The following is an 11,871-nucleotide window of genomic DNA, read 5'->3' as shown; positions in this document are numbered from 1 at the left end:
GTGACAGTTTGTTCTGGACTAAGACACTGTGATGAGTATTCAGACTCCTGGCCTTGTCCCTACTGTCAAGGTGTCTGCATATTTTTCCAGGGGATCAAGCCAAGGAGGTTCTCATGTTGGTAATTTGACTGCCATTATTGTTTCATTTTTGCACTGAATAATTTTCATTTTCATTCTAGAAAATGAAATCAAATGGATTAAATTTAGTCTTTGATCTCAGTCAAAGTCTACAGGCTGAAAATATCTGCCCATAACAGCTTCATTAATAGTAATAATAAGCACCACGTAGAACAAAGATCATGTGCTAGCACATTATTTATATGATCTGAGTCTGCTTAGTAACTGAGAGGGTAGTTACTGCAGCTGACCTCATTTCACAGATGAAGAAACTAAGTAACTTGCTCCAGGTTAAATAGAAAACCTAGAAATGGCAAAGTTAAAACTCGATACTCTTCCTGCTCTCTCTAAACATGTTTTCTCCCTCCTAAGCAAAAGCAGGACTTAAAGCAACTAAATGCTCCATTTGGTGAACAGGCATTTACTACTACCTGGATAGTGGGACAGATACAAAGGGGTGGGATGAGTGACTTCTAGGCTTCAGGACTAAGAATTTTTCACAAAGGCTTTGTATGTGTTTTCTCACTCTCAATTCATAACTACCATATGCACTAGTCCCACTTCAGAGGTGAGAAAATCGAATCTAAGCGAGGTTAAGAAGTCCCTGAATCATCACAGAACTCTTTACATAAAGCCATGATGTTGTTTTATAATGCTGAATATTTACCTATAATGTTTCTTCTTTTTAACCCTTTAATAGTTAATACCTAAACCATATAAAGGGGCATGAGAAAATTGAAATTGTATAACTTTAAGGGAATGATTGTTTTGTGTACCCACCATAAAAACTGACCATTAGAAAGATGATATGTGATTCTATCAGTGAATAGCCAACAGGACTAATTCATTCAACAATATTTATTGAGTAGCTGTTATGTACCAGGCACTATTCTAAGCCCTGGGTATATAATAGTGAATAAATCAGACAAGAACTTTATATTTTTGGAGCTTACATTCTAATATCAGACAGGCAGCAAATAAGCAAATTAATCCGTCAATGTCTCATCGCAGTGTGTTAGAAAAGAAATTAAACAAGGTAAGGAATGCGACTTGGGAATGGAGTAAGGAAGTGAAATCCTGAATAAGTGACATTCGAGTTGAGACCTGACAAACAAGAATCAATTATGTAGAAATCTGAGTGGAACATACAGCAGACTCAGGGAACTGTGAATGCCAAGGTCCTGAGGTAGAGGCAACTCTGGCATGTTCAACAACGAAGTTAGGAGCTGGTGAGCAGAGGAGAGGAGAGAGATTGGAGACGTGGCCAAGAGCCTGAACAACCCTCACTCCTTGTTAGAATCACCAAGGCAGCTTCAAAAAACTATATAGCTGACTGGGTCGCCAATCCCAGAGGAACGGATTTAGTCGGTCTGCGGTGGGACTCAGGCATTGGTGTATTCACAAACGCCCTGGTTATTCTGTGGCTGAGATTGAGACTCAGGTGGAGATGGAGACTTGCAGGGAGTCTGTAGTATGGAGAATATAATTAAAGGCTGTGTGTGGACTCAGAGAATCCATGAAAGCGAAATCTGAAGATCATTTCAAAGAACGTTTCCCCACAGAGAAACTTGAGCAGTCTTAACTGTCAGACCTCCTGAGGACATAAAAATCTTGCCTGCCAAGAAAACTTGGCCCAAGAGACACCAACTGATCAAATATGAGACTTCCCATCTTTTAAGCTAGCTACCACGTTCCGAATCTGTAGGATGTGCCAGACATTTGCATGCTAAGTCCTTCGTTAGATGATCTCATTTTATCCTCACAACAACTTCATCCTAGCTGAGAGGCAGAGTCATTTTAGAGATGACAATACTAATGCCACAGAACTACTAAGGGGCAGAACTGGAATTTGAACTCATCTCTCTGATTCCAAAAATTCTAACACCTAATTGCTGATGCACAGTGTGTAAGACCAGTTTTGCTGAGGTTACAAAATGGTCAGTATGACATTTTTTTTTTTTTAATGGTGCTGGGGACTGAACCCAAGGTTAAGCATGCACTTGATTATACCCTTAACTCACACTTTGGTCTTTGTTTGTTTTTAAGTACTGGTTTTCTATGAAATTGCTACTGGGTTCTGTTATTAAACACTTCCAAGAAACAGAATGAATCTAGAACACTCTGGTAAAACAATAACTTCAGTAGTTGTCACCTATCTCTCTCCCCGAAGATAGTACTTTAATTTGCACATGAGACAAGTTCTGGTCAATCCACTGTGAGCTGCAGCATATAATTTCTCCCTTTTCCACACTTACTAACAATCCTTCAAATAGTGGTTCCATCAGCCAGGTCACCTAAGACCTCTCAGCTGTGATCTATGTTAAATAAGTAGTGAGAACAAAAGATAAGCAAAGATTATTCATTTCGCATTATGGAATAATTTACCCAGATTGATAGAAACTACATCTTCCCTCTCTGAGTTTGCTGAAGCATGACAAATTGCCTGCTCTATTTATGCATGACAAATGCCCCCAAGTGCACATGTATGCATTTTATTTTGAAGTTGAAATAAACTGTAACTGCACTGGTGGCAAACATTTCCCTAGATATTTTTTCAGTACAAAGTATATCAGTTGTTCAATTTGACAAAGCAGTTCACAAATGGAAAACTGAAGAACAGCCCTGTTCAAGCCTCAGGTACTTCCTTTGGGAGGGAAACACACACAAAGGCCAAGACAGGGCAAAGAAGAGCCCACCAAGAATAGTCTGCATAGATCAGTGTTGTTATGGGAGAAAAATATTAATTCATTCAACAAATAGTATTTGGGAAAGCAGGCATTACCAAAGTGCTTAAGAAAGAACAGTGAACAGAACAGAGAGAAATCCTTCCTTTCATGGAATTTATATCGCAGTAGATTAAGGAAAGGCAAAGACAAGGCTCTAAAAATATTTATTATGGGAGTATAGACTTCCTGTTTCTCATGATCTGAGCATCCAGCTGAATAAACGAGAAACGTGGCAAGCTAACAGCCTCCCTCTTAGTGACATTTAGGGTAAACTCTGAAGCAATATATGCAGTAATCCAACCTATACCATCTGGGGCCCTGAAATGCAGATCATTAAGTTGGTTTAAACTCTTAAATGCTGGTTTTTTATTTCCATTCATAGGAAACAACAGCTCTTTCTTCTTCTGGCTGCACCTGGGGTCCTGCCCACTGACCTAGAAGAAGAGGAGTTCATGTTTTGATCAATTATCCTGGTGTCTAAGAATGCCTTCGCCCTTTAGAAATCTCTGAAAATGTGAATACTGCTTAAGAACAGACTGCCTGGGGCAACTGTCCCCTCGGGGCCAGAAGGCTCAGGAGGCAGAACTTGAAGTCAAGGGTATCAGCATCATTGACTCTAACTGGCCTGTCTGCAGAGAAAATGCTACAAGTCACTTACTGTTGAAGGTATGTGCTACCACTTACTTACAAAAGGGACAAAGACAGGGAGTGATAGCCTCATTCACCACAGTAACTATGAGTTGTTGTGCATGTATGCCTTATGCATTCCCAGATCCCTGCACAGAATCTAGCATGAAGTATGTTAATAAGTAAGCATTTGAGGAGTAAAATGTACACTGAATAATAATAGGCTTCAACCAAATACAGATAGATAAAATCATGTAATGCTGATTAACAGAGCTGGGAGGTACATTTGATTTAGTAATGCCCTGCCTCTTGGCTCCCTGCTAATGTAGTGCCTTATGGGTTGAAATGCCAGTCACTATCCTAATACTGTCAGGGCAGACCTGATTGACCCTTCTGATATTAGTAAAGCACAATAGTAATTGATGGTTGGTCAACTGATTGATTGTCAAAAACACCATTTTTCACTAAAAGAAATCAGGAGTCCTAGGAGAAATGACTGATTTGAACACTGGGATAGGAAATATAGAAGATGAACCTAGAACATATTATTGCACCAAAAAATAAAGACACTTTCAAAGGTCAACAGGGTTATGTCAAAAGGACACAGAAACCTGCCTGAAGGGCCTCCCAGGAGTCACTTTGGGACAATTTGAGTATATTTCTTTTTAAATGACTGCATTGTATTGAAATACTGAATATGTATGTAACTACATACAATTAAAATTTTATGAATTCACAATCATACTTTGAAAATTTGTCATCATTACAGATTGCTGGGACACCAACTCATTGATGATGGTAAGGAGAAAGAATGAAGCAGTAAAATAAGTCTTGGTCCTATATAATTTACTTAACCTCTCAGAATTTGTTCCCTTTTTTTTTTCTTTTTCTTTTTTTTTTTTTTTTTTTTTTTTGCAGTGCTGGGGATTTGAACCCTGGGCCTTGTGCTTGCGAGGCAAGCACTCTACCAACTGAGCTCTATCCCCAGCCCTGTTCCCTTATTTTTAAAACAATAGTACAACTAGTGCCTACCTCACGGGATTTTTGTGAGGATTAGATGAAATAATAGCATATGAGATCCTAAGACATTACAAAATACTATATGCTATAAGGGATAGCTGCTATCACTTAGTGCAGACTTTCCTAGTGAAACAGATCTCTCAGGATTAATAAACACCTATTTTCTGAATTGATGTGATTATAAGACCTTGTGGAGTCATTTAATACTCTCAGTCTCTGGTCCAAGAGTTTACTTACCCAAGGGGTTAAGTGTAGATTCTCTACTCTGACATGATTCGCCATCTTCCCCATAAAATGTATGCTGGGTTATAATTACTTTAGTTTCACTCTTGCCAAGGATAGGGTATGCTCCCTGGAGGCCCAGATAATGACCCAGACTCCATATCCTGCATAACAAGGTCCCTGGCGCTTATCATCACTGGAAGAAATCTTGGTCCTTACAAAAGAACCACTAGAAGACCGATTGCAATCCAATGGTGACTTGTTATTTTGCCTTCCTAGTTGAAACAAGAAGCTCCCACAGGATTCCTGAATAACCAAGAATGTGTAGAATATACACTATGCCTTGTAGAAAGGAGAATCTAGCTCTTACAAGCCATACAAAACATTCGAAGACTTCAGAGATGCTCAGAGCCAAATGGACCCAAAGGCCCATGACCGTATGACCTCAGTCCTAAGTACCAGAGGAAAGCACTGAGGAGAGAAAAGTCTCTAAGGGGTTGAATTTAGAAGCAGGTTATTTAAAAATTAGTGATTTTTTTTTTTTCATGACATCCCTGAGAGAGAAAATTGGGCACTGTTTCATATCTCTACTTCCTGGACCCAAACATGGTGTACAGTCAGCATTTACTAAGTGAGGCAGATCTCCAATGAACATCTTGGGATAGCCTGTCCCTAACTACACAACCATCATGGTAGCTTCTGTACCATTTCTTGATTCCTTCCCCACCTTGACTTCCATTCATTAGCCCCTGGGTGGTGCTCAACCAATCCAAAGTTCTCCAGAATTTTTCAAAGTACAGATGAAATAGCCAATTTCTTTAGTGGCAGGGACCATAAGATAAAAGAGTCAGCAAGGACCTATGTTCTCCACCATGTAGAGAAAGACCATCTTGGAGGAAAGCAAATTTAATCAACCCCTTTGGAGAAACAAAGCCCTAAAATACTCCTGATAATGTTTGAGGCCCCTGACTTTCATGAGGTCCAGCTGCACTTTGGCCTCCCTGTGATTTGACTGACAATACCTTCTTGATCTAGCAAGCCTGTCACTTTTCTCCTGTGTGCTGAACAGATCGGGATTCTGTCACAACCAAGTGGGTCTTGACAAATATAGTACTGATTTCTCCAGTTTCATGTGGAACAGGAACAGAATTCAGTAGCCAATCAACCTTTCTATTTCACTGCTGGAATACCTCTCAACTCCTGTCTCCCTTTGGGATCTTCCTTTCCTACACATCCTCCACATGGGTGCCAGAGAAACCACCCTAAAATTCCTTTTCTGGTAAAGCATACCCATGTCTCTTCCCCACCACCACAGGAACACAGTCAACCTCTTCCTTCATACATCTGTCCACATGTTCATCACAACACATGCAGCACTTCAGTTTCTCTCTCTCTCTCTCTCTCTCTCTCTGTCTCTCTCTCTCCTCTCTCCCTCTAATCTGAACGCAACACTCTTCACGGCAGACACCATCTCTTACTCATCTGTGATACCCCAGTTCCTAGTGCCTGCCTGAAATACCATACTTACCCAGTGATGCTCACTGGCCTGTCTCTGTGGCTTGTCTCTAAGTGAAGATGTTATGCTATTTACCAGATTTGCCTCAAGTTTCAGAAAAGGATGTCAATCCAACCCCCACCTAAGCAGAGCATCTGGACTTCACAACTGTATTCCAGCTACACCTCTGTTTCTTCATAGACTTTGTTTTGATCAGAACGTAGGTTGCTGAAATGCAATTGTCTTGGATATAGAAATGAACTAAAAAGAAACTCATTACTGAGGTTAGTGAATGAAGAATATAGAGGACATTCATAGAAAGATGCAGGAGAAAAACTTTCCTCAATATCAGGCAAAAGCAGGATTTTTTCCTTAGGTAGTTAGTTGGTATGTATTTTTCTTTTTCTTTTCTCTCTTTCTTTCTTTCTTTTCTTTTTTTTTTTTTTTTTTTTTTGTACCTGAGATTGAACCAGGGGACTTACCCACTGGGCCACATCCCTAGCCCCTTTTTATGTATTTTATTTAGAGACAGGGTCTCACTGAGTTGCTTAGGGCCTCACTAAGTTGTTGAGTCTGGCTTTGAACTTGCAATCCTCCTGCCTCAGCCTCCTGAGCCGCTGGGATTACAGGCATGGGACACAACACCCAACTTGTATTTTTCTTGTAGACTCTGCATGTGCCTGATCATATCTCTCCCCCCACTCTCCTTCTCTTTCTCTTTCTCTCATTTGGATGAAAGAAAGCTCTAGCCACTTTTCTAGCTAACTTCTAGTGAATAGAGAGAACTTTATGGCATGTAATTTTGTGTACTTATTTCACACTGGTTTTTATCTTGCTTTTCTTCTCTATTTTTCATTTATCTGCATTTCCTCAGCCTCTTTTTTGATGTTTTTATTAGTGTATTATACTTATACATAGCAGTGGGGTTCATTCTGACATATTCATGCACACATGAAATATCATTCGCTCCATTTCAATTCCCTCCCCCAGTCTCCTTCCCCCACTATACTGATCTTCCTTCTATGTATGTATTATTTTTTTGTTGTTTTTTTCTTTTTGGTTTTGTATGTATTGTTTTTTAATTGCTGCTTTTTAGATATACATAAAGGTGGAATTCACTGTGGCATATTCGCACATGTACATAGCAGGACTGGGTCAATTTCATTCTGCAATTCCTTCCTTTTCCCATCCCTCCTCCTTCCCCCTCACTCTGCTTCCTCTTCTCCACTGATCTTTCCAGTTTCATGGGATCCCCACCCCCACCAAGGAGCCAGTCCAGGTGTCTGTCAGCAGATGAATGAATAAAGAAAACATGTTATTTATACACAATGGAGTTTAACTCAGACATAAAGAAGAATAAAATTATGGTATTTACTGGTAAGTGGCTGGAACTGGAGAATATCATGCTAAGTGAAATAAACCAAACTTGAAAAGTCAAAGGTCAAACGTTTTCCCTCGTATGCAGAAGCAGGAGCAAAATAAGCCTCTTTTTGAAAAAAAGAAAAGTATTTTGATCCCGTAATTACTTAGTAATGGGATATGTCTGCCTGTCAGGCACCGTTCAGCTTCTCAAACAATGGAATCAGATTGGACCTGGTCATCATGATTTCCTCTTTTGCACTGATTTTTATTGTATATATATATGATTTTTATTATACATATATATGATTTTTATTAAACATATATATGATTTATATATATATATATGTATGTATGTATATATGTGTGTGTGTGTGTGTGTGTGTGTGTGTGTGTGTGCCAGGCAGGTGCGTGTAAGTCTATTTGCTGCATATATGTTTCTAGTGAGAGCAATGGGATGGTTTAAGTAACATGTCCTCATCAAGGTTCAAAAGGGAACCTGTAAGGGTAATGTTTGCATCTGGTGAGAATGTGTCATGAGCTTTGTTTTAGCCAAACTCACTTCCTTTTAGAAAAATTAAAAGGCCAGAAAGTCATTTTACTCCATCTTCCTTGCAAAACCATGAGAACAAAGCAAGTTCCCTGCCAATAACAGGGTTCCTTGTAGTTTAGAATGTGCCTTAAACCTGAAGGTCTGTAGCCAAAAGCTGTTTTCGAGTTAAATCAGCAAGCTCTGGGAAACTTTTTTTTTCACATAACTGAGTATACAGCTGCATATCTCATGCCCACTAGAAATAATTTATAAAGTTTTCTGATTTTAAAAATGTGGGCAAGATACGCTCATGGTATGAAATATGTATGTATACTTTTGGGGAAAAAAAATGAAAGTCACCCATTAGGTGGTCGGCAACATTGTTTCAAGATGATTTCCAAATGAGATAATATCTGGACAGACATTTAGCAATGGCCAGCACAGAGCAGGTACTCAGTAAAAGCCAGGAGTTGGGAGGATTTCTCGTAATGGCCTCCAAGTGATGGGTTGGGTGTGGTTCCTTTGGCTGTACCACTCTGGCAAGCTTGCAATTCAGATCCAGTTATGCCACAATAATTGAGCATGCCAATGTCCTGGGCTACTTGATAATCATGTGCAGAGGCTTGGGTAGTAGGCCACTTGAGAAGTATGGATCTCAATATCATCAGCTTCAAGAATGAAAATAATCCATTCATGTCCTGGGGCTTAGCCATTGTTTGGCACTGTACCTGAATGGAAGCTGCTCCTGCTTTCCTTTCTCCCCTCCCAGCTGTGTCTTATAAGCTGCTGTCCCTTTAACCACAGGTTGTCCACAAAACAAAAACTCTCCTCCCACAGGATTATGAGCCTCCCAACTGCACACCAGAGACTTGGGGCCACAATGGCATAGATACCACCAAAAGAGAAGGAAGGAACCAGGTTTCTGGCAGACACAGAGCTGAGTCTTTGCGAAGGAGCTGAAGGCCTTTCTGGATCAATAATACCATTTTCAGGTAAGATGAGATGGCTGTAGTAACATAGAGGCAATTCTGGTAAATGCGAAGTTGTGAAGGTGTATTTAAATCCACAGCATGGGAGTAAGAAAAGAGGCACATTGTCTTGCCGTTATTGGATCACTGCAGACCTGACCCCGGATCCTCTCCCTTTGACAGAAAAATAGACTGTTCTACTTGACCAAAGTTGATAGAAATATAGCAAAATATCTGGGATAGCATTCCTCGCCTTGGCTACGGAGAGAACAAAGGAGGACTGGAATTGCCGCTGCCCACTACGGTGAACGGCCTTTGGTAAACTGCTTTGCCTCTCGGTGCCTCTGTTATCTAACACATGAAATAATCAACTGTGTATAGGTGAAATACCGGCATCCTGGGCCTAATGATAAAATGAAGCAAGGTATTACATGGAAGTCCCTAAGATGAGCGGCCACCAAGTGCTCAATAATTTTTTTTTTCCCCCGCTGTTATGGTTTCTTAACACTCAGGAAGTCACTACCAGTGACATCATGTTTCAGATGCCATGGGCTTCAACTCTCTTGCTTGTACAGAAATTTTCTGGAGATATTTTGTCAAACATGTGTGTGCAAATTTCTACAAAGATAATGTTTCGAAGTAACATGGTCCATGACCTTCAGATTTGACCCCGGAGTCATAAAAACTGGTCACAGAATCCCAAGTTAGGAAATGGCTGTTTGATGCAAAATGGCGGCTCCTCAGTCTTGCTGGAGCCTTGCAGGCCTATCTTGTACTGCTGCGGGAGACAGGCTGGGTGAGAAGTAGCAGGCAGCACTCGGGAGAGGAGGAGAACTCCAAACATTATTTTACGCTGATGGGCCCAGAGGAAAACAAAAACTCCAAATTCTGAGCCCTGAGGCACAGTTTCTCACAGGATTTATAGGTTATTTGATGTCATCTTAGACCCATCCTATCATTGGGGCTTTTTTCTCTTTTTTAAAAAAAAATCCTAATCTCTGCGGCTGAAGGCCTGTGCAGGGTCTCTAACATAAAGCATGCTCACAGAAACAGACAAAAAGAAACAGCTCTTTTCACAGGCATCTATTACATTTCAGGAGGGAGTAGTCAGACTCTTAGGCCAGTTATTGACAATGCAAAAGGTGGGGACCCGTGGTTAACTAGGCTTCCTGGACAAAGGCTGAGAGAGGGGAGGGGAACAGGCACTGGTCTCTTTTCATAGCGTTTTTGTAATTTCATTTCACTACCAGATCTGGTTTTGCCATCACAGTACCAAATCTATTCTGAAAGTCAAAGGCAAACCAAAAAAGAGAGAAAATAAGAAATGTTATTAGAAAAAAAAAAATTTTTTTTTTTTTGTTTTGAAGTTTTTGAAACTCGAAAAATCCTACTCTGTAATACCTTCGTTTGTATTTTATCACGAACTCATGATTTAGTTTGCCTGCGCAGGAAATGCTGAAATGTGCATTATTTACAATAGGTAGTTTTAGATGTGCTGGTACGTTAATTTGGTGATTTATTAAGATAAGTAAAATCTTTTCTGGAGGTTTGGGCAATAGTAATTCATGGAAGATCATCATCTTTCAATTCAGAGGAGAAAATGGAGAAGAGATTTTGTAGGCAAAGCAATTCGCTAAGTTTTCTTCTCTATTCACTGTAGGAAGCAGAAGTATTGAAGGTGCCCGGTGACTTGGAAGTCTTTCCAGTTCCTCATTAAACTGAGACGAGGAGAGGTTGAGACAAAGGAAGCAAAGGCTAGAAAGACTGAGACGGAAGAGACAGATGTCAGTCCCCAGCACGGTGCATAGCGATGCGTCGTTTAAACAGGAAGAAACGTTAGTCCAGGCCAATAGCTTTTCTACACTTTTCTTTTTGTATGTCAAGCAGCCTTCCACCATAAATGGGTTGAGGTCTGGTTTTGATACACAGCATTTATTGGCTCCTAGACACAGGAATGCAGCCGACACAGGAAGAGGTATTCACTTAAACCCCACCAGTAAGTAGCCAGCAAAGAGGTCATTGTCTTTACGCTCCTTGCTCGTGGCAGAGATGGCAAGGAGTTGGAGAGGTTAAACAACTTGGCAAAGGTGGCTCAAAGGGACGGTTATGGATTCCAGTGTGTCTGTGTTTGTGTGTCAGGAGGAGAACGGGGGTCTCGCTCTGGGTAGGATGCTAAACCATGAGCATGCTCGCTCAGCTTCTCCCTTCCTTCCTTTCGCTCCTTGTTGTACCTCCACCACACTCCCAGATTGTGCCCTCTTCCAACCTTGACATACGAGAGAGAGTTTAATACTGATTGGACTGCCAGACATAGCTCTCTGCGCTACAGCAAGTTGCTTTTGCACCAAACAGACTTGTCCAGACATCACCCTGAGCAGCAAAGAGGGTTTGGCAATGACGCCGAAAGGGCGCTCTTCTGTCCTGCTTAGTCGTTATCACTGACCTGCAGGCCCAGGAGCCCTTTGCACCCGTAGATTCTTCCACTCCGTGCAAATCAATTGCAGAGAACCAAGGGGCAGAGGGTGAGGGTGTTCGGCACCTACAGGGAACCTTTACTGGAAAAGGCAATACAAAGGAGACTTGAACAGCAAAGAGAAACCGCGCTCTGAAGTCAGACCACAGAGCTTCAGACCCTGCCTCTGCCGCCGTGAGCTGGATGACCTTGTGCAAATCTACGTGAACCTCAGGGGCTTCATCCGTAAAAGTAAATAACAATAGCATCGCTCTCACGAGTTTATCAGGAATGTTGAATGATACCAGGAATGCAAGAACTCCACAGACGCCGGCTTCTATTATTGGCTATAA

The sequence above is a fragment of the Sciurus carolinensis genome, chromosome 18, assembly GCF_902686445.1.
Source record: "Sciurus carolinensis chromosome 18, mSciCar1.2, whole genome shotgun sequence".
Lineage (NCBI taxonomy): Eukaryota > Metazoa > Chordata > Mammalia > Rodentia > Sciuridae > Sciurus > Sciurus carolinensis.
This window is presented reverse-complemented; position numbering follows the sequence as displayed.